Source organism: Kogia breviceps, chromosome 16 (assembly GCF_026419965.1).
Source record: "Kogia breviceps isolate mKogBre1 chromosome 16, mKogBre1 haplotype 1, whole genome shotgun sequence".
Classification (NCBI taxonomy): Eukaryota; Metazoa; Chordata; class Mammalia; order Artiodactyla; family Physeteridae; genus Kogia; species Kogia breviceps.
The window spans coordinates 76,298,628-76,325,592 of NC_081325.1; the positions used below are offsets into that span (position 1 = coordinate 76,298,628).

The 26,965-nt window shown below is 42.9% G+C and overlaps 1 long non-coding RNA gene across 1 annotated transcript; it reads right to left on the reverse strand.

The window, feature by feature from the left end:
• Positions 1–2,920: 2,920 nt before the first annotated feature.
• LOC136792759 (uncharacterized) lies at positions 2,921–13,775 on the reverse strand. The gene is made up of 4 exons (XR_010837110.1): positions 13,430–13,775; positions 11,794–12,729; positions 11,446–11,519; positions 2,921–3,636 (listed from the first exon to the last, which is right to left on the reverse strand). It is a non-coding gene; the product is annotated as an uncharacterized lncRNA (long non-coding RNA).
• Positions 13,776–26,965: the final 13,190 nt, after the last annotated feature.

Genomic DNA, 26,965 nt, shown 5'->3' on the forward strand with positions numbered 1-26,965 from the left:
CATTTTATAGATGAGAAAACTAAGACACAGAAATTAAGTAAATTGTCCAAAGAGCTGGGAGTTGAACCCATCTTACCGAACTTTAGAGTCGGAACTCTAACAGGGCAGAACACCTTCAAAAGTTACTTAGAATTGAATAGTAGCTACTAGGACGCTAAGGAAGAGCATGGCCTCGTGTCGGCTTTGTTAGATATTCAGTATTACGATTATTAGTCACACCCTTATTTTTTTCTCAAGGCCATTGCCGTCTAGGGAAACAGGACTCTGCATCATTATGAAATCGTGCTACTGGGCTGTCCCTACCCCCGGCAGGCAGGCAGGCATACTCTTCTCCATCTCTCTGAACACTGCCATGCAGAAACCTTCATCCTTGCTTCTCAAGTGACAACAACAGCAAAGTTTCCTCTTTTCTGCCTATTTTATGAGCTGTTTGTGCTCAATGCACCTGTCAAAATCAATGTACTACACTATATAAAGGCATGCACAGATAAACATCTTATGTCCACAAAGTTTATGCAGTAGCTCAGTTAGGAATATGATTTTTTAAGTAATTGAGGTCCACCCACCCAGCCCGTCTCTGATGCTCTTGAAGTCATATGATATCCGCATAACGGTGTGGGTGGATTTCATTTACCATCCCCCATCTGTTACGCTTTGCTATAAAGTTGGACGGGCTGCGGTAGTAGGTGGAATGTAAACTTGTGGTGGGATGTAGAAGGGCACATGGTGTATGGATTTGGAGTCTGAGAGATGCACACACCCTGCAGTAGAGCCCTGAGGTCACCCAACTCCACCTGGGAAGCCCCTTCTCAATCCTGTGTCTACTGCACCATGGGTACGGACCCTTCTCCGAGTCACACCAGCCACTGTCCCCGTCACGATCCTTCCATCACCAGGGTTGACATCCCTTAAACCTTTCTTTAAGAGTCATCGTACAACTTTGCAAAAAAAAAAACAAAACATATCTGAATATTTACTGAGGAAGAGAAATAAAAGTAGGATCCTGTAACTTGAGGGATAAAAGAGAATGATTCACAGTGACCCCAGGTTCAAAGGTGTGGTAAGTCTCCAGCTAACACTCACAGATTAGAAAGTGTATCAGTCAGGATAGTGTAGGGTGTGCTGCTTACTAACAAATATCCCCCCCACACACCTTCTCAATTATGTTGCACGTCCATCTGGGGTCAGTCTTATCAGTGTTATCCTCAATCTGGGACCTATCCACATGGGGCCACTCTCTGGGACTTAGTCAGTCTTGACACAGAAGGAAAAGAGAGTAAAGAGGAGCTGTGAGCTAGCTTTTAAGGCTTCTGCTCAGAGATGATGTACGTCACATCCTCTCTCATTAAACTGTCCACACAAATGACAAGCCACTCGGCCAGGTTGGGGTTGGGTTTATACAATCCTTCCAGGTCTCCTCTCAGAAGAAACACTTACAATGCCATGGGAAGGAAAGTGAGTATCTTGAACAATAATAAAATCTATCCCCCAAGAGTAAGGGCTTTTTCCAACAAGACAGGCTTCACAGGTGACTAAATACTCATGCTTACAGTCCCCCCCAGCGATGAAAGAGCTGCAAACTGCAAAGCCCCGGGCACAAAGCAAAATGCTGTCGCATACATGGAATTTCAAGAATTAGCACTGGAGTGGCTAAGCTGTTGCTTTCATCAGGATGTTGGCTGCTGGGAAGGAGAACAGGACCCTCAGTCCTCACATCGGTAATTATCACGTGGGTCTAAATTATTCAGACTGGCATCCGCAGGGTAACACTCAGCTCCCGCCCCATCCTGTCCTTGTAACGCAGGCATGAAACATTCAGAACATAGATGTCAGTCAATAAAGAGAATAAAAGCCGTGCTCCTATCGGGGGCTTGAACAAAGATGTTCTCTCAGTTTAAGACCCCACCGCCCTGGGGAAACAAGGTAAAATAGAGTTTAATTGTCTCATGTAAGAAACTGAGATTATTTTATTCACATAAAAATGTCTTAGATAAAAAAAATACAATTGCTGAGACCAGAGACAACACCCCAGGGAGGAGCTCTCTGAATCGGCTGCAAGTGTTAAAAGCTTCATTTCCCTCTGCCAGATGTGGGCTGAAGATCAATTGAGATCCAGAATTAAGAACAAGTAGCCGCAGAGAAGACTGGACGGTGGAGCCTGCAGGGAAAGCCTGGCTCAGAGGAGAATCCTGGATGCTGTGGAACAACTTTGAAAGCAGAACACGTAGCGTGGAAATGTTTTAATTGTCTTCACAGCCATTGCAGACAACCGTGCTGATGCATTAAATAGTCCCTGGCAAAGAGCATCAGATTCTCAGGGCAGAGCCTCCGCTGGCTGACCATCAATTCCAGAAAGTGCCACTTCCTGCAAAGCTTTCTCTGACGGGGATGGGCTCTGCACGGGAGAGTCCGCTATAATGCTGCTGTAATTGCGCTCTTGTTTACATCATCACAAACAGTGCACTGGCACCGCATGTAGGCTGTGCAAAGCGTGTTTACAATATTATTCTGTTACACGGACAAGAGAATATCAGGAACTCTTCTTCTCTAACTTTTTGGGTTTTATTTATTTATTTATTTATTTTTTGCCATACGCAGGCCTCTCACTGTTGTGGCCTCTCCCGTCGAGGAGCACAGGCTCCGGACGCGCAGGCTCAGCGGCCATGGCTCACGGGTGCAGCCGCTCCGCGGCACGTGGGATCCTCCCGGACCGGGGCACGAACCCGCGTCCCCTGCATCGGCAGGCGGACTCTCAACCACTGCGCCACCAGGGAAGCCCTCTAATTTTTTTAAGATCCTTGTTCATTGAAGTATAGTTGAGTTATGATGTTTCAGGTGTACAGCAAAGTGATTCAGTTATGCATATATATATATATCTATTCTTTTTCAGATTCATTTCCATTATAGGTTATTACAAGATATTGAATATAGTTCCCTGTGCTATACAGTAGGTCCTTGTTTTTTATCTATTTTATATACAGTAGTGTGTATATGTTAATCCCAAACTCCTAACTTAACCCTCCCTTTTTGGTGACCATTAGTTTGTTTTCTTTGTCTGTGAGTCTATTTCTGTTTTGTAAATAAGTTCATTTGTATCATATTTTAGATTCCACATATAAGTGACATCTTATGATATTTGTCTTTCTCTGTGTGACTTATGTCACTCGGTATGATAACCTTTAGGTCCATCCATGTTGCTGCAAATGGCAATATTTCATTCTTTTTTATGGCCGAGTAGCATTCCATTGTGTATATATGTACCACAACTTCTTTATCCATTCCTGTGTCGATGGACACTTAAGTTGCTTCCATGTCTTTGCTATTGTAACTAGTGCTGCTATGAACATAGGGGTGCATGTATTCTTTCAAATTAGAGTTTTTGTGTTTTCTGGATGTATGCCCAGGAGTGGGATTGCTGGATCATATGGTAGCTCTGTTTTTGGTTTCTCATCCAGGACTTTTTAAAAGAGCGATTGGGAGAGGGCTGTGGTCCAGGCTCGACTGCCGAGTCTGGACAGCCCCCCGCCACACGTTGCCATCAGGTGTGCACTGTGCCAGGCACGGTGGGTCCGTCTACGCAGCAGTCCTGGCCTTGTGGAGCTTCTGCTCTAACTCTGTGATTTCCTAGACTGCGACCTGTAAGAAGAAATGCACTTTATATGGTGGCAGAACCGTATGTGTATGCATGTGCACACACACACACACACACGAACAAAAATTTCACCAAGTAATGACTGTCTTTACCGAATGTGATAAATGCTGACTTTGTTTCTATTCTATTCAATTTGATGGAAAACATAATGATCATGACCAACTAAAATGATTTCACAACCACCCACTGGGCTGTAACCCGTGTGGAGAAGCCCTGGCTCCAAGCCTTAGCCAGGGCGTAGTTACCTGAGGATGGTGTGACTGGAGCGGACAAGGATGGACTGATGGACAGGTGGACAGGGCAGGGCCCCGGGGGTGTGGACATGCAGGAGCAGAAAGGATGTGCTCTCTCCCCCCTCCTGAGCCCCTCCCACTTCCTCTCTGCTCTTAAACACACGCCACCCATTTCGTTACTGTGCTCGCTTCCCCGGGGCCACAGCAAAAGTTGGAGAAGCTCACGGTTCTCCCAGAACCTGACACCAAGGCAGAGGAAGCAGGCCCAGTGTTGACCCAGGAGATTCTCCATCTGTTCTTCGTGGGGGGAGGAAGCCTGCTTCCTGTGCACCCCCCCCCCCAAGTGCTGCTGCATCCGAGAAGATGTGCAGGGTACACACTGCATTGAGCGCGTGCTTTACTCTATGGAGTTCAAAACACTGATGGACACAGAGGTAACGTACAACCTCCCTGGAAATCCTTGCAGCCCGCGGGCACTTCAGGGGACGCTGGGTAACAGCGAGGTCTCTCTCCTCCTCCCTCCTGGGGGCACACGCATGCACGGTACACACTGAGACACCCGCTGGCACAAGTCCACTTCGGGCTGCCCGCATTCCGAGGTCCACACTGTCCAGATTCATTATTCTCTCAGCCTCTTTTTCCTCTCCCTGCTTCCAGCTGACCTGGCAGTGAACCCAGGCTTGAATCCTTTGACCATTGTCTATTTAGTATTCCGTCCTGGTGGAGAAGGTTCCACTGAAACAGAAGCTCAGTGAAACAGGGGCAGCTGGGAAAGGATGTTGACAAACAGGCGAGGACACATCACTTCAAACCGATCTCCTTCCCACGTGTGCAAATGCAAGTGGAGATATTTTGGGTTCTGACCAAACACAAAATAATCCTGCAGGGCCACTGACCACGAAAGTCACCCTCGAGTGGACCACTTCCTTTCCTCTCTAAGTCAAGAGAAGGGCCTGGGATCTTTCTCGGAATAGATGGTCTAAAGAACACTTTAATATGATTAAAGACTGATTCCCAAATTGAGGTCAGACTTGCTTGAATACACCATTCCTGACATATATGTACATGAAGGAATTCTAGGAAAACACCCCAATGCACTGTTAATTTGATATAAATATTTGTTTTGTGTAGAAATCGTGATGCTAAGCCCAGAATCTCCCATAACAGATGACATTTAATGAGCATTTGCATCACATATGAGCGAGATGCCATTGGCTCGATTTCATAAAGAAGAAATGGCAAGACACAGAGGTTAACTAACTTGTCCAGAAGCACACGCCGTGAGCGGGGGATCCAAGGGGTGAACCAAGTTCGTCTTGCCAGTCTGCACGCTTAACGACCAAAACACGTCCTCGCAGGATTGTACCCAACGCTAAGGGGCTAAGAAAGAGTCACTGCTTACTATTGTCCTATATGTTATATCATATATGTTATATTATATATACATTATATTATATATACTATATATTATACATTATGTTATATTATTGTCCTATATGTTATGTTATATTATATATTATATATAATTATATATAATAAATAATTATATATTATATTATATATATTATATATATTATATATTATATTATATGTTATGTTATATTGTCCTATATGTTATATTATATTATATATTATATTATATATTATATATTATATGATATGTTATATTATTGTCCTATAATGTTACCCTGTAAGCATAATATAATGAATTGAATACTGCTATGTTAAAAACAACCAGATGCTGTGTCTTTACGGAAAAGAGCATAAGAAACACAAAGACCATCATCTAAATGAATTCCCCAAGCCCAGGCATCAAACTAGCTTCACTGGAAGGCTTAGGATCAATGGCTTTGTTCATTAACAAATACAGGAGAAACGATAAAACAACTGGCCATACTGCCTTGTTCTGAGGCATCATCTCTCCTGGTGGAACATGGCCGCACAGGTCCAAACCCGCTGCTTCCACTGGACGGCATCCAATTCTTCAGTTTATCGTCAGATCCATCAGTGGGTTTGTTGGGTGGAAAAGAAAACTCATTTGATTTTTCTATTGGTCGGCAAGGATAAGGGATTATACGGGAATAAGCTGCAGTTATTTTATTTGTGGGCAGGGGAAAACAATCTAGTCTCTGTCTGTTATTCCTCTGGCTTTATCTTTTCTCTCACCTGGAAACTTTGATGTCAAAAATGTATCAATTTCCAAACAGTTCTGATAACCAAGCAACGCACACCTGAAGGATTCACTGGGTAAGAAGTAGATACATAGCCTTTTTCTAGAAGAAAAAAAAAAAAAAACCCTCTGATTTTACTGGGATTAGAGAGTCAGTGTACAGTACAGTTGCTTAGAAACTTTCCTTTCTCACACACAAATGCAACATAAAATAGCTTCAAACAAAGGGATCAAGTGTTTCTAAATAAAAGATATCTTCCCAGTGACCAAATCCTTTGCCAAAGGTGACAGATCCTTTAATATCTCTGTTCTCAAAGACAATCTTTTGTCTTATGTCACGGATACAAGCTGGAACCATGCAGAGATTTTACCTTTGTTGTTTATCTTAAAAGCACTCCCAATCACTTTGCTTTCTAATTCATAATACAAGCTTAAGGCCTCTAGATCTGATTCAAGGCTCATTTATAAAGTTTTCGTTTTTGCCAATGCTGTTAGGAAACATTCTGGCTGAACTTTTGGCCATTTTTTATCTTCAGCTGCATTTTAATTTGAGATTTGACTGGTCGAAAACCTGTGGGACACGATTATAACAGGGCGCCTCTCCTGTTCCTGACCCCGCAGGTGAGTGCGTGCAGACGGGGTTTTATTACGCCTGCAAATGGCTATGGTTATTTTCAGGTCTTTGCTTCAGGGATAAACGTCTTTGAGTGTTTTACCTCTATTTTTAAATTGGTCTGAATACTGAGCAAGATTCAGAAAACCATTTAACTGGGTGAGATCTCAGGTTTCTGAAATTTCCCAAGCTCGAATCTCACCCTACACCCTGGCTCCCCTTGGCTTTCTCTCCGGGACAGTATTCAGTGTTAAGCCAGTGCCTGGCACATCTGAAAGGCTCTTTATATAATTGCTGAGTAAATTCAGGGATCAATATAAATTACATTTCATAGTTACTTTTCTTTTATAGTATAGATTACTTTTATTATTTTAAAATAAAGCGTATACACAGAAAAACATGCAGAACAAAGGCACAGCTCAGTGCATGATGGCAAGGTGCACACCCACCCTTCAGGTATGAAAATAGACCTTTTGAGACGCTGCTGAAGCCCTTCCACAGGGCTCGTCTCCCACAAAGACCCCCTCTCCACCCAGGCCCTAGTGGTCATCACTGCCTTGTATTTGTTTATGGTTTAAGTGTGCACCCTACCTGCTATTGTTTAGTTTTGTCCATTTAAAAATTCATTTCATCTTTTAAGTCTCTTTTAAGTCACATTACGTTGCTCATCCCTCATTGTCCAGGAAACCTGGGAAACACCATTAGCCCAGTAATGCTCCCCACAGGCTGATGCTTGCTGATTGCATTTCTTTCATGCCGTCCAGCAAGCTCCTTGCCCTTTGTATCTGCTGGCCATCAACCGCTGAATCTAGTGTCTTGGTCAGACCTAGCTTTGATCCCTTTGGCAAGAGCATGGGTAGTGCCATATTGTTTCCTCAGAAGGCACATACCACCTGCAAGTTCACTCATGTTTGATGGGAGCCCTTATTAACCTAGATGCATTCCTTCAAAGAGGTTGCGAAATGATGATTCCTAATTCTATCTTTTTAAATTACCTGGAATAATTTTACAGGGAGAAACATTCTCTCCTTTCTTACTTGGTTATCCAACACTACATTTTGTACTTTAAAAACCAAGACAAATGCCTAATTCTTTTCTTACACTTACCCAGTTTTCAAGCCAAAAAATGTTTCCCTGTCAGCTCCAAAATGCAACCAATCCTTATTTTTTAATATCATTATGAACTCATAAATGTAAACCTATTTGATGGATTTAATTCATCACAATTTTTATCTTTTTGAAGCTCAAATGGTTCCATCTTTGTCCAGCAGGAGCCTTTTAATATTGGTTTCTGAGTGTTTTGACCTGACGCTACTACCCTCTGATAGCTTCCTTGCTGTCTTGTGTGCCAAGATGTACCAACTCTACACTGAAGGTTGCCTACTTCACACCCAGAATCAGCCATTTCTCCAAGAAACCCAGCTTTCTTTTAAGAAAAGTAGTAATGCAAGGCCACAGTCTTGGCATTAGAAATGTTTGTTTGTACCTGGTTGGTCATGGTTTTTAGGTCTTTCTATTGGAAAGAGTTAGGAAAAATGATGGAGAGTAGATAACTTAATTATCTATTTAAAGATAAAATACTTCTTGAGCGCATACCAACATTTCCAACTTAAATTCAGGTCTAAAGAGTTTATATTTGACCTACTCTATGTGAACTCTCTGGCTTCTTTCCTTCACACCAAGAATCCTGGGTCTCAAGGCAATCATAACAAAACATTTATAAAATCCCATAATACTCACTGCTTTTCCACATTACAGAAATAATAGTCTCAGAATAACAATACTTAGTTACCACTACCAATTTTGATAATTAAAAATAGTTGAGGGCTTCCCTGGTGGCGCAGTCGTTGAGAATCCACCTGCCAATGCAGGGGACAAGGGTTTGTGCCCCGGTCTGGGAAGATCCCACGTGCCGCGGAGCGGCTGGGCCCGTGAGCCGTGGCCGCTGCGCCTGCGCGTCCGGAGCCTGTGCTCCGCAATGGGAGAGGCCACAACAAGTGAGAGGCCCGCGTACCACATTAAAAAAAATTTTTTTAAAGTTTAGAATTCATATTTGTACCCAAATTGTCTCTCCAGTGTTTGTTTTGTCCTTTATTACATGGTCATGTCATATATCCGTTTCATACTGTGCTCTCTCCTTTATTCCTCATCTAGTCTTATTTTTAACAGTGATTATAAACTTAGTTCTCTCTACTAGTTCTTATGTTAATTTTTCTGTAATCATTTTGGTTTGAGAAGCTCATTCTCCAGTAGATTCTGTAGGAAAATCTCAGGGAAGAAAATTCTCTAGATTTTTCACCATTGATAGCAGTTTGTGCCTTGTATATTTGAAGATCTGTTTGGCTAGATAGAATACCCTTGGCTCACATTTCCTTTCCTTGAGTATTGTAAATATATTACTCCATTTTTGTCTAGGACAAAACATTGTCTGAAAAAAAAATCTGATTATAACCTAATTTTCTTTCCTGTATAAGCCATGCCATGTTTTGCCTAGGAAGCCAAAGAATCATTTCTTTCTTTATTCTGTAAAATTTAGAGATCTTAATAGAATGTGTCTTTGATTAGTTGTTTCAGGTGATACACTCAGGTTCATTTCCATTTCAATTTATAAGTTAGAATCTATATTTTTAACAGAAGAAGACTTTTTATCTGTTACAATTTTTAGTATTTGTATTGTCTCTTGCATTGATTTCAAACTTCAGAGACTCCTATTATCAATATATCAGACCATCTTTGCCCATCTTGGACGTTTGTCACTTTCATTCTTTTCATTATCTTCATTTCTTTCCCCCTTTTTTCCTTTTCACTATCTATTTATTTTCAGGAAGCATAAGGTGTGTACATTCAATCCTGTGTTATTTTTAGTCTATATTTCTAAAATTTTTATTTCATATTTATAATTATTTCTTGGGTTCTTTCACCTCATTTCTGATTTTTAATAATCCTGATTTATATTCTTTTATGTTTTGTATGCTTTTCTTAAAATATTTACTTGATTTCAAAATTGTTCCTTATAGTTTCGTTGCATTTTCTGGGACTGTCTTTCTGCCATGCTTTCATTGTCTATAGGAACATTATTCTACTAATTCTTTTTATTTTTCTTAAAGTAACTTCATGTAGAATTTAACCTCCATATTTCCTGTTGCACTTTTTATATGAATTTAGTTTTCTTGAATTCTTAGACGGAGGCTTTCTTCAGACTGACTTTTTAACTTAGGAAGAGCTCTTTCTTATGCTGTTTTGTATCGTCTTTTTAAAACATGGCAGCTTGCTTTTTAACATTCAGTGTCTCTGTGCCTCTCCTCCACGTGAGCCTGGACCTTCTCTTTCTTTCTTCTCTGCTGTCATTATCCTACTCAATTCTGATTCTTCTCATAGGTTCCTCCCCAATGTGATCTGATCTGGAAGGATGCCCTGGAAGATCATTTCCAAGGGTTCTTAGAGTTTAGATCCTGTGTCTTCAGATCTTTCCACAGACCCTTTGCACTCAGCGTCAGAAAAACACCTCTGAGGTTCAGCTACTTCTCCCAAACCAGCACACCTCACTTTCTGTGTTGGCTCTTTGGGGGCTTCTTCTGTCCACAATCCCTACAGCTTTCTTACATTGCTTCTCACACAGATGTTGAGGTTATCTGGATATTGAAAAGTTGCTAGAATTCATCTACAAACCTCTTTGAGCCTGCTGCATTTTAGGAGATAGCTCTTTGTCAACTGTGCTCATTTCTTCCTTTCATAATTTGCTTTGTTTATTCCTGTCATTTGGGGTCAGTTTTGTTAGTGTTCCCAAATCATCCATTTACTTTCATGTTTTTGTGCATAGATTTGTTACTGAGCATTTTCTAGGCACTTACCTACAAATTTCATTTAATTCTCACAATAACACTATGACGTAGGTATTTTTATTATCCTAATTGTACAGATGAAGAAGTGATAATAATTATTTATTTTATTAAGCACTTCACACATATTAACTAATATACTCCTTATAACAACCCCAAGAAGTAGGTCGTTTTATTTTCTTCATATTATAGCTAAGGAAACTGAAACTTCAAGAGATGGCCACCTGACCCGTTTTACAGCTGGTGGGTAGCAGCCAGACTTCTAACCCGATTAGGGCTAAATGTCTCCAGAGTATGAACTCCTAACTCTCAAGGCCCCTGAATTAAACGGACCCAGCCTTCAAAATCCTCGCACTGGGGACTTTCCTACTTGTCAACAACACAATTTTGAGAGCGTTGATTGTGGAAGACTAAGAAATATAGGAGGCTTTCAATGATGCTGTTTCTTTACATCTGATAAAGGAGTCCCAGGTGAAATATATGGATGTTGAATATCCATGCTGGACAATTTTTAACTGTCGGGCTCAGGTTGTTTGCTAGAGAAATGTCTCAATTTCAGAATAACACACTGTTCTGAAATGTTTTCTCCTCTCAGTGTTGCAAACTTCTGATTTTTCTTGTCAGGTATCCTGATGGCCGACCATCCTGGTAAACATCTTCCAGTGTGTGTGCAACAGTTACATGGCAGCAGATGTAACTAAGAATATCATGTTATCCCCCAAATATAGAAAGAACCGTATTGTTATCATGGGCACAGCTGTCAGCTTGAAGTGTTGAGAGTACCTGGATGAAGGAGTCGATTCTAACTGAGAGCAACTGGCCCAGAAAATATGATGGATTTAGTTAAAATCAGAAGAAAATATCCACAACCAAACCAACTCAGGGAAGCAAGCACAGGAAAGTGATAGAAGAAGCCCTGCCAAGCAAGCTGGTAATACCGTAATCAAACCTTCCATCCGTGCTTCTCTTCATTTGGAAAGTGTCTTTGCTGGATCATTAAGGGTCACTTTCACTGGAATTAAAGAGATAATAAATTAAGGTTCTACTATTCTCAAGGATTAGCGTCTATAATTTACCACATGGTTTATTCACAGAGACATGGCCATGAACTGAGGGAAGCCCTGCAGGGGTTCAAAGGCTGGACCCAGGTCCCAACAGGTCATCATCCATGGGACCTCGGGCCATTCATCCCGCACCTCTGCACCTCCTATGTAAAACAGGAGACTGGACCAGTCTAACTGGGTGGAACTTAGTACTGAAAACCACCAACCCCCCTGGCATTTTACCAGATGCTTTCCCTCCGGTGCACGCACTGGTATTCAATGAATGTTTTGCCGTTTCTTTTGCCCTCAAGGACCATTGCTCGCCTGGGCGTGTAGCTATCGCTGAATTTCCCTTCTGATCCAGTGAGAAAGGAACCATCACTCTGTCCCTTTCAAAGGTCAGGCAAGAGTAAACACAGGCAGAAAGTACTGAGTCTCCAAATATTAGATAGAACTTAATTTTACTTCCTGATTGAGGTGAGACCGCAGGCTTGGGGTTCTGAGCTGGGCAGGACAGACTCTCCACCCTCTCACGTATCTCTTGGAAATTGTGTGTTTCCATCAAGCTGGAATCTCTCTTCTCCTGAAGGTGTCATCCAATGCCATAAGGTACACGTATCTTATTTGCCGACGATCACTTAGCAACGGAACCGTGTGTTCTGCCAACTTACTTTTCATTCTGACAACCTAGATTTTACAGAAACTGTGTTTTCTAGAAGGCTTTACAGCCTGGGAAGGGTGACGAAGTGATGTCTCGTCCCCAACGCAGACGGACAAGGGCACTGGCTGCTTCTGTTTCCGGCGTCTGGGGATATTTTCAAAGTTATGACCATGTCCTGCCATTCAAAAACAATTTATTTTTAATCATAGGCTATTAATCTGCTGTGGCTTGATGTCAGTTACCCCATAAAGCTGATGACATAAAGTGCTGGGTTTGTGAAGAAATATCAACTTGATTTTAGCCACAAACATTAAAAACCAGCATAAAACGAACGTGCTGCCAAGGTGGTGTTAGTGCACCAGGGATGTTTACTCACCTTGTAGAAAGTGAAGCCGTGTTATTTTTCAGGAGAAAATACTCACTGTGAGAAACTAGATTTGTCCCGCGCGGGGAGGGATGAACTAGAGTATCTGATACGTTATTTTATTTCACTTCTTCCATTTCTCTTTACTCGTGCTCTATGGGTATAGGAGGCAAATATTGTGAGACATCTGACAAAGCAGAAGAGAATTACCTATGTTTGAATGGAACAAGTGCTCCTTATTTTAATGACAGGCCCTGTAGAGATGACTTCATATATATGATTCATTTTCAAAGGGCATCTCATCACGGCAACAAAGAACAGAATAGACCCAATACTGTTGTTCCTTCTATGAAAACCCCTGCTTTTCATTCGTGAGCCAATCTCCCCACCTTACAGACACTATATATAGTTCGCTGATTTTTCCTCACGTTTCTTCATGTCATTATTATGTGACGATAAGAAAGGAGATGATATTGTTCTTTTTTTCCAAACCAGTCATACCCAAATGTGGGTCTCAATTAATCATCGGGGAGTTGGTATAAAATTATCCACCAATTTTCGAGAATTCCTCCCATCAGCCACTACGATAAATGAACAGAGGCTCCTGCTGGTAGGTTTCCAGATCCATTTAAACATTTTTCACACTTCTCTTTTAGGTATACAGGACGAAATGATTAAATGGCTTGTTTTACACCCAGACCTTCTGGGGATGAAATTCATTCACTGATGGCAGTTGGGCAGCAAGTGGACAGCCAAGCTGTGATCCGTTTCTCCCAGCCTGTGGGCTAAAACAGGCATCTCTCTGGTGTTTTCTTTCCTACACGGGTTTGTTTCTGATAATCATTCTTTCTTACCTGCTGTGTGCCCACCTAAGCAGAGATGGGAAACTGGTAAAGAGCTTCTGTTCCCCTCGCCACGTGGGGGACACTGTCCCAATCCAACCGGTAAATGCAAAGACACGGGGTAAAGTCAGAGCGGCCAGGGCTCCAGGAAGACGAAACAGCGCAGCATCAGCGTCCCAGTTCCCCCATTGCGAAGGATGCCGTAGCTCGGGATGGTCTGTGAGATCTGAGACCGAGCGTCTCCCGGGTGTTGCCGGCATGGACTTCTTGGAGGTGTGCGTTCGCGTCTGCAGGCTTCCTCTGGTGACATCTGAACTCTCTGAGCGGCGGCATCAGATCCAACGTAGGAACGCCAGGTGCCCCAGCCACGTGCACCCGCTGTGTGAGTACAATAGTCACCCCCGCCCCCCCTTGAAAGATACAAGGCAAAGCGTGTTATCCCTCCGCATCGTGTAAGTCTCGCGCTCTGAACAGTGACAGGAGGTGCTTGGGCAGAATCAGTTTCAGTTACGTCTGCAGGGTTGCAGAGAAAAAGCCCTCGAGCCCCGTTCCTCTTTTTGTATTTTTTTAAATAGCTCTTTATTGGAGTGTAATTGCTTCACAACGCTGTGTTCGTTTCTGTTGTACACCAAAGTGGATCAGCCATTTGCATCCGTATGTCCCCATATCCCCTCCCTCCGGAGCCTCCCTCCCATCGTCCCTATTTGTTTCCTACATACAGTAGCACTGCGGAAAAGAGCTTGACAGCAAGCAGGAGGGGTGCTGGAAACAAGAAAGACCCAAGTGTGATCCACCCAAGGATATTTATTAAAGGACCTGTGGGTCCTGCATTCCATGAACTGTTAGCGAGTGAGTCTGAAAGGGAGATGGGGTTGCCAGCCCCGGGGGCTGCTTGGTTTTTTCCGTACCCCAAATCTAAGGAAAATACGTCTGGATAATTTCCATACATTTTTGTCTTGAGTAAATGAAGATAAGAAGTGAAAAAAGAGAGGGAGAAGAGAAAAGTTTCTCATTTGTTCTGTTCTCTCTCTCTCTCTCTCTCTCTCTCACACACACACACACACACACACACACACAGATAAACACACACAAACCGTTAACAGACTTCAAGTCATTAAGCAAACTGAAATGTTCAAATACTTACTCTGTGGAAATATTTTTGGTATTTTCGAGCTGGAGGAGGGTAGCATGGTGGTGTGAAGCTATAGGAGGGAAGCGTAGATCTTCTCGGACCCCCCCCCCCAGACTTCAGAGCACCCACCTAACCTCAGTGTCTTTTAAGGCTCTTTTAACTTTTAGATTCTTTTTCCCTTTTTTGTTGTCAGTTTTGGGGTTTGGTGTGTTTTTTTGCAGTTTATTTGCTGGAGAACGTTGTTGGTTTTGTCAGTTGCACTCATGGTATCGTTTACCATGTTTTGCTGTCACCCATATTTGCTAGAAACTGATGCTACCTGTGATTTTTAACAGCTCCCTTGTTTCACTGTGGGTGATAAATTGGTGATGTACTTACTGTCTTACTTTTTGCATTCATAAGCCAGAAAACATTCATAAAATGAAACCTCCCCTCATTCACTCTCCGATTACACTGTATTTATTTAGGAAAGACGGGATAAAGGCTTGAGTCTTTCCCTTTATTTACCCATTTCCCAAATTGTTTGTTGCTTCTCCAGCATCTTTTAAACAAGCAAGAAGGCCAACGAGTTCTTTTCAAAAATATTTCTATCATTACGAACCAGTGGATTTAAACGTATTTAAAGTTTTTCCACGCAGTTGTTATTATTATCGATGTTCACTTTGTCCATCCGTCAGGGAGGCCTCTTCAGGTGGACTCCAGTGTCTTTCTAACTTTACCCCCGTCATCTCTGACAGCTGCCATGCTTGAGCAAGCCCAAGCCGGGCCGTTAAGTGACTCTACGTGGGGTAGCCCCGAGATTTACATCAAGAGAATCCCAGCTGCTCCCAGAGACTCCATTTCCTGCTCCAGTTGCAGACGGCATCTGACTGGAACCCCACGAGAGACCCGGAGCCAAGAGTATCCAGCTGAGCCCTTCAGCTGACCCACAGACTTTCTGAACCACAGAAACGGAGAAAGATATGCAATGATTGTCGTTATGTTTATGTCATTTAGTTTTCTGGCAATTTCTTATACACTGATAAATAACCAAAACAAAATGCCAATATCTATTTTAAAAGGCTATCTATAAATGGAGAGAGAAAAGGAAAGAAAGTCAAGAGGATTGGAGCTCAACTTCTTTGTCTATACTGTATTTTGTAGACTGAATTTTGGAACTATGTAAATGTTGTATGCAATAATACATAATTTTACAAAGCAGTACCTAAAAATGAAGGCAGAGTGGCGTATAAGAACCTAACTGTGCGCGGAGATGAAAGAATAATCACAGAGAGAAGAGTTACTTCAAGTGACGTTTAAAACACGGTGATTTCACTGTGCCTTCTCGGTGGCATATAATGAGAGGCCAAAGGGAGCTAAAAACAAAAACAAAATGAACCAAAAAACCTTAAGCTGTTTCCAGAATCATATTATTAGTAATAATACTGCTATGATTTTGCTAAAAGAGTTATTATACACTGGACAAGAATAAACAAGTACATTATTCTCTTTTGAAATCAACACTGATAACGTAAAAGAAAAGAGGAACAAATATAAAATCAGAGAAATCTGTCTCATGGCCCGGGACCCTAGAAACTCACCTGCCTGGTAAAATGGACCAATCCTGTCTCCTGAGATGCCGTGATGGGATAATGTAAACACTCCCTTCATGCCCCAAGGATGGGAGGCAGAGGAGTGGGGCATCCAGAATATGCTTTGACCCTGGCTGGGAGCATGTTGATGTGACAACAGTTCTGATCTCTTTCTGCTTCTCTGGTATTCGGTAATGACAGCAGCTGGAGTGGATGGAGGGGGCGGGGGGGAGAACCCAGGCAACATGGGAAAGGGAAAACCAAAGAGGAGGAAGAAAGGAAGAAAAGAAGGAGGGAAAGAAGGCAGGTGAGAAAGGAAGGGAAGGAAAATGATGCATAAGAAAGAAATAAAATAATACTTCAACTGGCTACTTTTTAATTCAGTGTCAGTTTCAGCCTCCTTAATGGCACCAAGGGATGCACACCCAGTTCATTCTACAGGCTGTCCATATCTCAGAGTTTCAAACAATAAGAAACGTAGCACCTTTAAGAGCTTGAACCACTTTTATCCTCATCCCTGGTATGTGAGCTAAAGCTTAGCCCACACTTCCTCACTCCCGCAATAAGACACCTGTGAAGTTATGAAGATGTCTCAGAAACTGACCACAGAAGTTAAGGACACTTCCAGCTGTGCCCTCCATGCTGGCTCTTCAGCTTGGCTGTGGCGATTGGATTATGTGCCTAGATAATCTCTTCTAATTTCAGTTCCCATTTTTAATAAAGTTCTGCATAGTCTACTACCTTTGAAGGGAGAATGAAACTGACAAGGTTAGAGCAATGGTTTGTTTGTGTTTACAATGCCTTTGCTCCATGGAGTTGAATTTCATACAAGCTTCGTGCAATGGGTTCCCTGTGCCGCTGCACCCAGGATCCCGGGACTCGGTTTCCTGAGCAATGACTGATTCTCAGCGTGGGTTCTCAAAAGTAATTCAGCTGCTGGGTACATCGGTTCCCAATGTGCAAAGTGGAGAAACGAATGCTTTCCACCATCTACCTACACAGGACTTCAGGGGCAGAACCCATGCTTGCTAAACAGCAGCATTACAACCACGTTTTGATATTTCTTGGCTCACGTTCCAAACAGAATTTATCAGGCACATCTATGTGTTCAGCGCTGTTAAAATATAAGTCCAGCATGAAAGAATTGCAACCACAAACAGGCAAAGATCTGAGATAAATATTCTGATGGAGGAGAGCCTTTCCTTGGCAACGTCCGGCATTTTCAACAGGATGTGTTTTGTTACTCTTGCGTTTGAGTACGCTGAACCATCCATTGGTGATTGTTTTCTGAGTTTCTGAACGGATTACCGTGGAACTGGTTGAAATCTGCCTCTACACAGGGAAAGATAAGGGCTCAGGACAGTTACTGAAGGATCTGAAGGAGGTACAGCATGTCCAGAGGTGGCAGAAATATGACCTCACTCACATTCCTGAATTCCTGCCCGACCTCTACATTCTGCGAAACGAACCTGAGGTGAGTTCGTGCCAGGGTATCACTTGAGAAGTTTATTAGTCTCTTATTTCAGAGGTCAGTGAGTAAGCCTGTACTTCTATTATAATACCTTCTTCCTTAACGAAAGAGTAGCTTAAGCAATCTTGATCAAAACCAAGCCTCTCCATATTCTATTTTTGAAACGATGCATGCATTTATTCCAACCCATTTCCTGGACTGGGGGTCTGACGATTTTTGTTACCTTTGAGTAAATATGTTTTCTTCCCACCACTACACAAACACCCGTTGATATTTACAATACTCGGAAACACCCTTTCTGAACTGTGAACTTTGGCTTTCTTCAACCTTCCACTCTTCTCACGAAATCGATGTGAATTTCTCTTCCAAAGAAATACCTGTAACATATCTCCTGACATCTTGTAAGATTTGGAAAGGAAAAGTGGTGTCATCATCAGCATTGCAAAAATTCCCATATTCTCTTCCTGGTTATTAAGCCAATGTTCTTGGAAAGGCCCTTAAATTATAATTTATATGTTGCATTTTACATACACATTCTTGGAACTTTACTTAGATTTTTCTGCATAATTTTAATGCCTTAAAATGTTTGCATTTGCATGTAGCTACTCCTCTGAAGATTAATAGAACCAGCAAAAATAAGCAAATCATGAACGATTTAACTATAGAATTTTGAACATATATGGCCATTTTTTTCCTTTTCATTTTTCTCTGCTATGGTTTGGCCTGAAACTTCAAAGATGTGAGGAAAGGAAAAAAAAATCTAAATTCCAAAATAGTTTGTATCTTAGTTTTTATGTCTTCTTTCTTTGTCCCTTTAGAACACAGGCTCAGTTCTGGCTCCCCCTTCATTTCTCGAAGTGCTCATGATTACACCCAAAAGGCAGTCCTTGTAGGGATACCTAGGAGATAGAATGATAGGCTTGGGTGGGGAACTCTGCTGCAAAAAGGGACAAGGACCCCCTGCTTCCCAAAGGACATGACTGGGTGAGGCAATGGCTTTCTGGTTCCGAGAGAGGGGGACACACTTGTTAACCGGTCGACTGAACCACAGCGCGATCTCTCTCCTTTTTTCAATTCTCAGTAAAAATTGCTCTAAAATTCATTCTACTTTAATAAGCAAACATTCTCTTCTCAGTTGGATACCAGAAAGAGCGATGTGTGAAAGAAGTAGAAAAATGAATGGCTCCCCCTTTGGAGAAATCATTCTCTTCCATGGAAAGGTAAATGCACAAGCGCAGGAAGCAAGAGCATCGTGAATCAACAACACTAATTTGGAATTCGAAAGGCAGGATTGGCCAAAGGCGTGTTCCAGTTTCTAATAACCCACATAGCCCGTTAATATCAACGGCACACAGATCACAAGGTCTAGCACGGGTTCTTCTGTTCTTTAGTTACTTGATCGGAGAGCAGCATCTAACCCCGTTAGCACAACTTCCTTCCTGAAGCGCTCTCCCGCCTTTGATCCGCATGACTCCAGATTCTTTGGTCTTCCTTCTACTTCTTTGTTGCCCAACTTCTAAGTGTTGAAGTTCCTTAATCCTGAATCCGTTCTCTGCTGTCATCTTTCCCCACTGATCACCATCAACAACTGATGTGCTTCAAACTTCCGTCTCTTCACGGATGACTTTTAAGTTCGTATTTCTGACATAGCTCACCTCTGAGCCCCAGACTTGCGTTTCCCACTACTATCTCCGCCTGGCTGCCTCAAAAGCACACCCAACTGAAGGAAGTTTTACCTTCCCTTCGCCCCTCCCCTAACTTGGTCCTTCTCTACTGTTTCCTATTAGTGAACGGCCCCTCCTTCTTTCCATGTGTCCATCCTCGATTCCTTTGTTTGCCTCCCCTCCCACATCTAATCATTAAGCTCTGTCCTTTTTCCTTCTAAATCTCATCAGCATCCCTCCCTCCACCTCCTGCCCCGCCTCCATCCTCATCCAGAGCTACAGTCACTCTCAGCTGGATGCATGTGATGGTCTTAATGTGTCCTCCACATTCCTTGATCTGCTCTATTCTTCACACCACAGTCCGAAAGCGTTTTCGCCAAAGACTAATTGGGCTGTGTCCTTCCCCCTTTAAAGCCTTCGAATGTCTAAGTCCAAGCATAATCCTCCCCTGTGGGAGGCCGGGCCTGTAGACCAAATGTTGCCTTCCCCCCCCCCCCCACCGCCCCACTCCCCGCACCAGACCGCAGCGCCACAGGACACCCCGCCCCCTCCTGAGTAGGGAGGGACACGTGGACGTCCTTCCCTCTGCCTGATCCATTTTGTCTTCCTTTCCTTGACTGGCTCGCTTTTCATACATCTTTAAACCTCAGGTCGAACCTTATTTCTTCAGTGTGGGCTTTCCTAACCACCAGGCAAAGCCAGGATCCCCACTATATACTTTTCTAGAACCCCGAGGACCTACAAGATGCCCCTTCCTGTCACGGTTTGCACATCTGTACTTATTCATGTGGTTTGGGGATTGACGCCTGTCTTTCTGAGGAGGCTACAAGCTCCAGGAGGACAAGGGCCAAGGCTGTTTGCCCCTGATTAGGACCAAGGCACACCAACCCTATGCCAACTGCTTCTCAGCAAAGGTGCACGGGTTGGAGGACAGAGTCAGGAACCCAAGGCAGGGAGGAGATCTTATCATGCCCAGTATCACTGTTGATCCTTCCCTGCACACCTGCCTTCTGTGTGTCCCGTTACACGTGCCTGTAGAGATGCTGCAAAAAATGGTGACGAGAGAGGCAACGGCCAGGAAACTGGAAGGCACAGCTATGAAAGCTGATTCCCCCCAAAAATGATTCAGGATGTGAATTGGATCCACCAATATCATGACTGTAATGTCTGGGAATTTCACATCTGTTCCTGAATGAGATTTATCTTTAACTTTAATTGTTTCATTCTTTGCTTGTTTCATTTTGATATCAGGAACGATTGGGGGAGTCTTCATTTTTTACTTTCAAGAAGAGTTTGTAAATGTTTGAAACTGACGCTTCCTCGAAAACTTGGAAGAATTTGCCTGTAAAATTGCAGAAGCCTGGTGTTTTGTTTGTGGGAAGATTTTTAAATATTCATTCAGTTTGTTTAATGCTTATAAGACTGTTCAGGCTTTCTAATTCAAATACAGATCATCTCAGAACTTTAAAAGCCAATTTTGGTATATTTCTAGGGACGTGTCCATTTTGTTTAAATTTTTATAATTTTTAAAAACTTAAAAAATCTTCCCCTGCATTCCCTTTGCAGCCCTATGATTGAATATTTTTGCATCCGTCCGCCAGCTTTTCTTGATCAGTGTCACCAGAGGATTATTTTGCTGTCTTTCCCAAGAACCTGATTTTGATGTGACCATCCCTCCCGATGTTGCTTTTGCTGTTTTATTCCTCTATTCTTACCTTTACCGTGATCACTTCTTTCTACATTCCAGGCTTGCATTGTTTTGGTTTTCGTAACTTCTTAAATGAGAAGTTTAACATTAATATCTTGTTAACTTCTTTCCTAGTATATTTCTCTAGCTCTCCTTGTAAGCCTCGGCTGAACTGTCCCACATATTTTGACAGGTGGTGTTTTCATTACTGTTTAGTTGTGTTTTTTTATTTGTGTTGACTTTTCTTGAATTGATATTTGACATAATTTAGAAGTTTTTAAAATATCTCAATATGTGCAGTTTTCAAAAGTTATCAGCCCCTCTTTGATTTATAACTTGATTGCATTATAATCAGAGGGTGGCCTGCTTTTTATTTTAATTCTGTGAGATTCATTTAGACTTAGTTTGTGGCCCAGTGCATGGTATTTGTGTAAGTGTTCCTCGTAGCAATGAAAATAATGGTACTCATACACTGTTGAGTGGAGTTGTTATTATATGCCCATTAAATTAAATCCAGCTTGTTAATTGTGTTGTTTAAATCTTTCTATCTGTACTAAATATTTTCTGCCTGACGTGTCAATCCCCAGCCAAGTTATGTGGCTATATCCAAATATCTTAATGAATTTGCCCATATTGCCATGTAATTCTGCCCAATTTTTGTTTTTATATTTTGTGGCTCTTTTATCACACCCATAAATATTTAGAATTTCTATACCCTCCTAGGCAATTTAGACTTAAATCAAGATATAATGACCTCCTTCATCTGTATGAACAGGTTTTGCCTTTTAGCCTTGTTTCTGATAGTAATATCACTATGTTAGATTTCCTTTGGTCGTTATTTGCCCTGCATATATTTTTCAATTAATTACCTGAGCGTTTCCATGTTCTTATGCTTCAGGCATATCTCTTGCAAAGAACACATAATTGGATTTTTTAGAACTCCCTCTGGAAATCTCATTGACCTAGCAAATTTATTCGTTCTGATTACTAATATATTTGGATTTATTTCCACCATCTCATTTTGTACTTTCTCTGTGTCACTCTGCTTTCTGTTTTGTTTCTTTTTTCATTTATTTTATAGATTTATAGATATATATGTATATGTATGTAGACATATTCACTTGAAATATAAGTCTAAAGGTAATTCAACATATCTACTCTTCTTATGAACAAGGCAGAGAACTTAGGAAACTCTGACCATCCCCATCAGGCTTACCTGCTATTTTTGGCCATCTGATCTCACAGTACTGATTTTACCCCCAAGAAGTTAGACATTTCAGTTATCGTCCCACAAGTCGATGATGGCTGGACTTTCCCACGTGCCCCGAGGGCCCTTCCTCCTCACACTCTCCTCTGAGATGCTTCTCGTTCTCTCTGAAGTCCATCAGAGAGGGGTTAAAAGTTCTTCAGTTTTTGTTTTTCTAAAAAGTATTATTATTTCAGTCTTGATCTTGAGACATCATGTCATCACATACAGGAACCTGTTTTTCTCACTCCTTTAAAGATGTTGTTTAACTTTCTTTTGTTTTTCTGGTGTGTACCTTTGGTTTCGTTTCTTTTAATCAGTTCCGAAAAATTCTCAGTTATCAACTCTTCTTTTTTTCCCTCCCTCGGATTCTTGTTTCTTGGTCAGTTTATATGTGTGTCTGATTCTTGTAGTACGTGCAGTCTTTGTGAATTGAGATGAGTCACTTACGGCTTCTGCTTATTCTTCCTCATGTGTCCTTAAGGTGTGGTGATTTGATTTTGTCGCGAGTTAATATTTTGGCCAAATGTAGTATATGGAAATCCCTGGGGTCCAGGATTGAGGATTATTTTCTCCAGAGAGGATTTGCCTTAAAATATACTGCATGCCACTGGAAATGTCCCTGTGGTGCCTTAGCCTGGGGCTTCCGTGAGCACAAGTGGTGCCCAGTAGAGCTGAACTCCAGACCACGTGAGGCCAAGCTCAGGATCCCATGTTCCCCGAGGAGATGATTTTTCCCTTCGGAAATGGACAGAGTTCGAGATATTCTCTGTTCCATTGCAGGCAGTCGGGTTGTTTTCACCCACCATATTCCTTTGAAGCTATAGTTCCTTCAATTGTCCTAGTTTTGTGCAGAAGCCTTGACCTCAACTACAGGACTTTGCAAGCACACCCAAGGTCCCATCCAGAAATGGCCACATCCATCCCCAAAGCGAGGTTGCCAGGGCTGTCATTTGTCCCCAGACTTTGGCATATTCGCTTTTACACTTGCCTTCAGCCGGTTCTGGTTTCATTTTATTCATATTTTTTCTAACCCTTAGAGAGTTCTGGGGTAGGATGTGTGTGTGTGTGTGTGTGTGTGTGTGTGTGTGATTTATTCAGCATGAGGACATTTTAGAAAACCTGATCCACTCCCCTTTCTCTCAGCTGATCTCCTTGCAAACCTCTGCTCTTCTGGAAAGGAGGGGTTTTGGCAGATTCCCTTTAGTTGCTAGTTCCTGTAGAATGGCTGAAACCCAGTTGATTCTGGACATGATAGGATGTATGTCTTTAAATCAGAGACTAGGGGACTTCCCTGACGGTCCACTGGTTAAGACTCTGTGCTTCCATTGCAGGGGGCGTGGTTTCCATCCCTGGTTGGGGAACCTAGTTCCCCACGTGCTGCATGGTGTGGCCAAAAAATAAATTTAGAAAAAATAATAATAAATAATAATACATTAAAAAAATAAAACAGACATTGGGTTGAGAGAACTGTGAAATTTTCTTTTTGTTTTAGCTCTCTCTCTCTTTTTCTCACCAGTGAAGAGAGGTGAGGGTGTCACAGCACACTGTAATTACTGGTCTATCCATGGAGCCTCCTGTTTTATTCTGTTTCATCATTTTCCTCTTCATTGCTCATCACGGGCACAATCCTTTCCATACCAGGCACCAACTTAAATGTGTCTATTCAATGTCCTTGGATACAAATGTATCCTTGAAAGACATACAGTTTAAACGTGATCTTAAACTACACAAATAATGTCGTGCTACCAACCCTGTTTCGTTTTTCCACTCAATGCTGTGTTTCAAGATTTCTCCACGTTGCTAAATTTTCCTTGATTATCCTTTCCTTCTAAGGGGTCTACAGATGCTTTATTTCCTGCTAAATGATTGCTCGGAATAAGAAGAGGAAAGATGACATGAGGAATTCTAGCATGAAGGCGCTAGAAGATGATGAGGGATGAAATCGTGCAGAGCTGGAACCATGGAAAAACTTTTCCCCCTTAAATGTTGTAATTTTCTCCCTGAGCAAATCTCAGCTCCCTTCTTCCCTCTTCTCTGCCCAGTACATGTTGCCTTCTTGACATTGAGCAAAGCGCACCCTCTTACAGGTTAGAAGTCAGCAATGTGTCTCACTGTCTGCAGGGCTGGTCCCTTCTGGAGGCTCCAGGGGAGAGGCCATTTCCTTGCCTTTTCCAGCTTCTAGAGGCTGCTGTGCTCCTTGGCTCCTGGCGCCTTCCTCCTTCTTCAAGGCCTGCGATGGTCAGCTTTCCACATTGCATCCTTGAGACACTGAGTCTCCTGTCTCCCTCTTTCCCTGTAAGGACCCTTGTGGTCCCCTTGAGCCCAAGCAGATAAGCCGGCATCATCTCCCCATCTTAAGATCCTGAACTATGCGCATCCGCAGACACCCTTTTGCCGTGTAAGGTGATGTAGTCACAGGGTCTGGTGAACTGGGATTTGGACCGTTTGGGGAGGAGGAGAGCGCATGATTCGGCTGGCCACCAGTGAGTGCAGAGGCCGGAAGCTGTCACAACTAGGTCCCCTCGGAAACAGCGGTGGCTTCTCCTTGGCCAAGGGCTGCAGCAGAGTCCGAGGTGCCGGTGCGGGGGTAGGAGTGGGGCACGTGTCTTTTCAAAGTCCTAAAGAAATGATACAACAACAACAACAAACAAAGGCTTCCATGGAGAACCATCGGAAGCACAAGTGAGGGGTGGGTGTTCAGGGAAGCATGAATAGCTGGGAACAGGCTCCGTGAGTCACCAGCACCCACACCAGAGCATGAATAAGCACCCAACACAGCACCAGAAAAGGTTACCGATGAATATTCAGGGACTTATTATCCTCCAGAAGAAACTGAACAAGCCGTGCTGAAAAAAAAAAAAAAACATTGTTTCCCATTGCCAAGTGCTTCACGCCCCAGTGGAGCTCAAAAGTCCTTTGCTTTCTCCTCTTTTGTTGGGTTTCAGCCTGAGCCTCGGCTTGCGGGAAACTTGCCGGGCAGACAGGGGCGCCAGCCTTGTCCCCCAGAGGCCTGGTGCCCCGCAGCCCGAGGCGCGTCTCAGAGAGCCCTAGTCCGCGTTGGGCTGGACCCCCGAGAGGGCTGGAGGCCAAGAGCACGTGAGGGGTGGTCCATGCCGGCCCCGGGAACACCTTCAGGAAGGAATCAGCGCAGTCTTCAGAGGCTTGTGTCCCGTCCCCGGAAGCAGAGCCCTGCGGCAGGAGGCGCGCCAACCGGCTGCTCCCTGGTACCTTTCAGGCTCCTTCTCTACGATGGGTCAGGGTCCTCTGAGTCTCTAGTTCTTGGCAAAACTGTCTCAGGCGCCCTCCCTCACGGGTGCCTCCTTAATACTGCAGTCTGTCCTCCCTCCTCACTGGGTCTGCCAGGAGCCAGGAAATAAATTCTATTCTTTAATTAAAATTGCCTTTCTTTGGGGGAAGCATATGGCTGCTGAGAGTGATGGATTAAACTGAACGCAAAAGGGGTACCGATCGGATAACAAAAGTTAATAGTCCCTTCAGGAATCCAGCAAGGATGTTAGCTTTAAGTGAGAAAATCAGATCACGGGATAAAACATCCAAAAACAAAACAGGAGCAAAAGTATGTAAATTTTGAACTTGATTCTGGAGTAAGATGCTTAGTGATATAAGTAAAGAGAAAACAATGGCGTGTATCTACTCTGTATTGTGTGTTACTCTGAGGACTCTTCATGTGTTATGTCATTGGATGCTAACAAACTGTAAAGAGGGTTGATTATTTCCATTTACCTGGGATGAAATGGAAGCACAGAGATGTTAAATCACTTTTTCCAAGGGCATTCTTGTTAATAAGTGACCGTTTTCAGAACATACATTAACACTTAAACGCCCTCTGTCTTTGCATGACTTCCAATACAAATGGCATCTAGAAAAGGAAATTTTCTGGAAATTTCAAAGCTGTGATCATGTCTTTTTTCCCCTCCTCACCAATAGGAACATTTTGAAGGAAACTGAAATATTTGCACTATCGACTTCTTGGAATTCTTTACAGATTAAGTCTCTGAAAGCCTTTTCCAACATTATAAGAAAATTAAGAGTCACTTTTGCATTCGCTGTTCAATGCAGTTTCTCTCTGACTTGGAGGAACTTTTTATCAGACCCAGGTCAGATTTTCCTTGTACACACTGGGAGGTGTATTAGTGTCCCAGGGTGGCTGCAACAAAGTGCCACCAACTGGGTGGCTTAAAGCAACGGAAATGTATTGTCTAACAGTTCTGGAGGCCAGAAGTCCCAAATCAAGGTGTCTGCAGGGCCGCACTCCCTCTGGACTCCGGGTGGAATCCCTCCCGGCCCCTTCCAGCTGCTGGTGGTGGCTGTTGAGCCTCAGTGTCCCTTGGCTCCCAGCCCTGAGCCAAGCATCCCTCCAAACTCTCCCTCTGTCCTCAAGGGAGCCTTCTCCCTGTGGGCCTGTCTTCACATGGCCTTCTCTCCTCCTAGAAGGGTACAGCCATAACAGAAGTAGGGCCCATCCCGTTGACCCCATCCGAACCTGATTCCATCTGCAAAGACCCTATTTCCAAATAAGCTCGCATTCACAGGCACTGGGGGGTAAAATTTCAGCATCTCTTTTTGGGTAACGAAACTCAACCCATAAAGGGAGGCCAGAGAGCCTTTAAAGTGCAGCAATGCATGAACTGCATTGACTCATTGATGCCACACCTATATGCACATGCCTATTACAAACAGATTTAGGCTCTTTGGGGAATTCAGCTAGGAATAAAGTCGGTGTCTCCCTCATGGTGATTTCAGGCTAGCGGGA